Here is a 4,316-nt window from a genome sequence, read left to right as displayed (position 1 = left end):
ACTGGCTTCTCTGTTCGTGAAATAAGGACCTGAATATGTCGCCTTAAAATTAGGTCATTGACCCAGAGCCCATATGAATACTCCGAGATTAAAAAGGAATTCAATATAGAACCTTCATTCCAAAGAATGCAAATGTTGTGTCTTCAGAAATGGATGAAATTATAAAACCAAAGAAAATGTGTTCCCATGACTTTGAAAATGGGCGAATGCTGCTAATGACGTGATTTTCTAAGCCAAGCAGTAAGGGTAATAATGGCCCTTTGTGCGTCGCTTCGTAAGGTGAGGTGGGTCAGCATTTACTGAAAAGGACATTGACATTTGTTCAAAATCGAAGGCTAAATGGTGTGTATAAAATTGTAAACAATGATGAGAACAATTCAAACTTTTTTTGATGGTCAACTAGCTAAATTTAAGACTCATGTTACCAAGGTACATTAAAACTTGGGTTTCTGGCACTTGTTTTCATACCTTCAAACGCACTGTTTCATTATTTTATAAAGGGATGAAAACTAATTTAAAGAAAATAAATTTTTTTGATATGGCGTCATTTATGAATCCAACAATACCTTTTAAAATCAATGTAGGTTATCTACAGTGCTTTGTTTTCTTTTTGTAAATCAAAAGAGCTATTTAACTTTCAGTTTTTTTTGTCTGTTTGATTTTTACCTTTTGGCTCGTGTGAATAATGCTGCAATGAGCATTGTGTACACGGATCTGTTTGTGCTCCTGCTGTCAGTTCTTTTGAGTCTATACCCGGAAGTGGAATTGCTTGGTCCTATGGTAATTGTATGTTCAATTCTAAGGAATTGCCGAAGTATATATACCGCAGCAACTGCACCATTTTACGATCCCACCAGTAAGGTGAAAGGGTTCCAATTTCTCCACATCCTCACCCACACTTGTGTTGTTTTGGTTTTTTCATTTTTCTACAACAGCCATTCTAGTAGGGGTGTATTTAAGAAATTTTACTGCTTTATTTTTGTTTTGAATTACAGTTTTACCTGATTGTCTCAAATTGTTTTACACAATAACGACCATTATGAGGTGAAACATCAGTGTGAAAATTTAATTTTAATGCAGTGTGTGTGGCCTATATTAAGCAGAGAATGATTGGACAGATTTTTTAAAAGGGATCCCAAAATGTAAGCATAATCATAATTTTTTGTGCTTCCTAGGGCATTGTTACGATGACTAAAATAGCACATTAAAGAAATGTGCTGGCTAAACAACTAGGACAAAAATAACAAGAATGTTGACACAGTATGAAGAATTTAACCAGTGTCACTGATCATTATGTGTAGAAACTGGGGAGTGGTAGCAGGTTTTGCTGTGTATATTGTCACCAAAAATAAAAATAAAAGAAGTATGCTGACTGCTCATTTTACATGTATGATGTGAACCAAATGGGGGATAGCCAGTAGAGATAGATACAACCTTAGAAGATCTGTTTTTTTTTTTTTTTTCCCCATAACTCAACCTGGTCACGGGAAAAGCTCCAAAAAAGTATCAATTAAAAGAATTCACATATATTTAGAGATTTCTTTGAAACTTAAGTTCCCTATTGCTTGAATCATCTACTAAATGTCACCCATTTTGTTTGGCACCAGGAGCAGGTTTATTCCCAGCATAGGGTTGAAAGCCACTAAAGTCAGTAAATTATGGGGTCTTCTTATTAAAAGGGGTCTTACAGGGGACCCCTGGCAGTGGTTCCAACCTGTGGTCCTTAGACATTGGGGAGGCTTCCCAAATTCTTCCTCCAAAGAAACTTTCAGAGGAGCTTGATTGTGATCCCTGAAGGTTCAACTGCTGTATTCATTTCCTAAGGCTGTCATAACAAATTACCCCAAACTTGTTGGCTTAAGATAGCAAGTTTATTCTCAGTTCTGGAGACCAAAAGTCTGAAAGGTGTCAGGGCCATGCTCCCTCCTTGGACATTGGGAAAGACTTCATTTTGTTCCACTTCAGCTTTCGGTGGCTCCATGTGTTCCTTGGCTTCCTTGGATCGTGCCTCTGTCTTTACATCCTTTTCTCTGTTTCGTTCTGTGTGTCTCTTGTAAGGACACATGTCTTTGAATTTTGAGTCTGCCTGGATAATCCAAGATGGATCTCATCTCAAGACCCTTGACTTAATTACATCTGCAAAGACCTTTTTCCAGATAAAGTCGCATTCACAATTTCCAGGGCTTTGACATGAATAACTTTTGAAGGGCATTTTTCAATCTACCACAGCTGCATAACCCAAAACAACAAGAGAAAGTCTGATACTTCCCTGAAGCCTTGTGTATTTTGTTAAAATTCTGTAAATTTTGCATTATACTCATATTTTGTCTTTGTTTTATTGTTTTACTTCATTCACTGTCAACTAGGACAGTCACTGGATACACACAAACGTCCTGCTCCTAAGAGTTTACATCCTTTTTTCCTACAATTCTTTGGACAGAGTTAAAATCACGGTTTGTTCAGATGTATCTTCTTTTTACTGTGACCATTAAAACCCCGTTACCATACAGTTGACTCTGACTCACAGAGACCCTGTAGGACAGAGTAGAACTGCTCCATAGTGTTTTCAAGGAGCGGCTGGTGGATTTGAACTGCCGACCTTTTAGTTAGCAGCCAAGCTCTTAACCACAGCGCTTTGTTAAATATCCCAGTTTGAAAACATGTCAACAAGCATCTGTGCCCTAAAAATTATTTTAAACTGAATAATGTCTCCCTCTTGTATGTTTTCTTTTTCCAAAATATATTGCAGAGGTAATTAAAATCACATTCTTTTAAAACCATTACTGGAATTCATTATAAACTCTTTGTCATTCTGTAAGTACAAAAAAATATAGTGCGTTGTTATTTCATAGGAAAAAAAAATAGGAAAGCTTGAGGGAGGGCCCATCTGGTTTTTTCTAGTGGAGTGGAGGTCTCAGGAATTTTTGAAATTCTCATACTAAAGAACCCCTATGTCATGGATTGAACTGTATTCCCCAAAAATATGTGTCCACTTGGTTAGGCCATGATTCCTAGTATTGTGTGGTTGTCCTCCATTTTGTGATTTTCCTATGTGTTGTAAATCATAATCTCTGCCTGCAGTTAAAGAAGATTATGGTGGGATTGTAATACTCTTACTGAGGTCACATCTCTGATCCAGTGTAAAGGGAGTTTCCTTGGGATGTGACCTGCACCACCTTTTATCTTACAAGAGATAAAATGGAAGCAAGCAGAGAGTTGGGGACCTGATGCCACCAAGAAATCAGCACTGGCGGCAGAGCACATCCTTGGAACCTGGGGCCCCTGCACCTGAGAAGCTTCTCGACCAGGGAACGATTGATGACAAGTACCTTCCTCCAGAAGTGACACAGACAGAAAGCCTTCCCCTGGAGCTGACAACCTGAATTTGAACTTATAACCTACTAGACTGTGACAGAATATATTTCTCCTTGTCAAAGTCATCCATTTGTGGTATCGCTCTTATAGCAGCACTAGATGACCAAGACAGAATTTGGTACCAGGAGTGGGTGCTGCTTTAAGAGATAGCCAAGGTGTAGATTGGTTTTGAAACTATGAATGGATAGAGGACTCAGAAGGAGGTGAGAAGAACTGTTTACACTGGCGATGGGGCAGATGGTGAGAAGCAATGGCAGAGAACCGGCATCAGCAGAACCAGGAGACCAGCACTAGACAGGGCTGGAGCCGACCCACAGAGCAAGAAAGTTGAGTGCCTGTGTTCAGGAGGCTTCTTGGCAGAATGAGGTGCCTCTGGGCACTTATCAGTGGAGCTACTGAGCTTTGGAACACTTGCCCCAGCAGGGCAGATGTGTGCGTGAGGTCCAAGGTCCAAGAGGCCAAGGAACGCAGGCAGCCGAGCTGTCTCCGTCTCAAAAGGTATGACCAGGACCTCTGGGATTTCAAAGGGTGGAGTCATGGCCTCTGGTGTTTCTAAGGGTGGAGTTGCCACTCAGATGGACTAGGAGAATGGTGCCCCTAAAGCCAAGTTGCTTTCCCAGTGGGCCTGGAAGGCGGAGCTGAAGCCCAGGGCAGAGGGGCCTCCACTCAGAATCCAGAGAGCGTGGCCAAAATACCTAGAGTCTGGAGGGCAGGACTATTGTGTAACTCGTGTCAGAGAACAGAGGGTTATTTTCAAAGCCTTGAGGGCTAATGTAACGTGTTCTGTTGACTTGCTTGGTGCCCGTATGCCTTCTTTCCTTCCAGATTCTTCTATTTGTAATGGAGATGTCTATCTTGTGCCTGTTCCGCCACTGTACTTTGAAAGCGGATAACTTTTATTCTAGATTTCACAGATGAAGAGGAATTTTTGGATATTGGAC

The sequence above is a fragment of the Loxodonta africana genome, chromosome 25 (genome assembly GCF_030014295.1).
Source record: "Loxodonta africana isolate mLoxAfr1 chromosome 25, mLoxAfr1.hap2, whole genome shotgun sequence".
Taxonomy (NCBI): domain Eukaryota; kingdom Metazoa; phylum Chordata; class Mammalia; order Proboscidea; family Elephantidae; genus Loxodonta; species Loxodonta africana.
Note: the sequence above shows the minus strand (reverse complement) of the source record.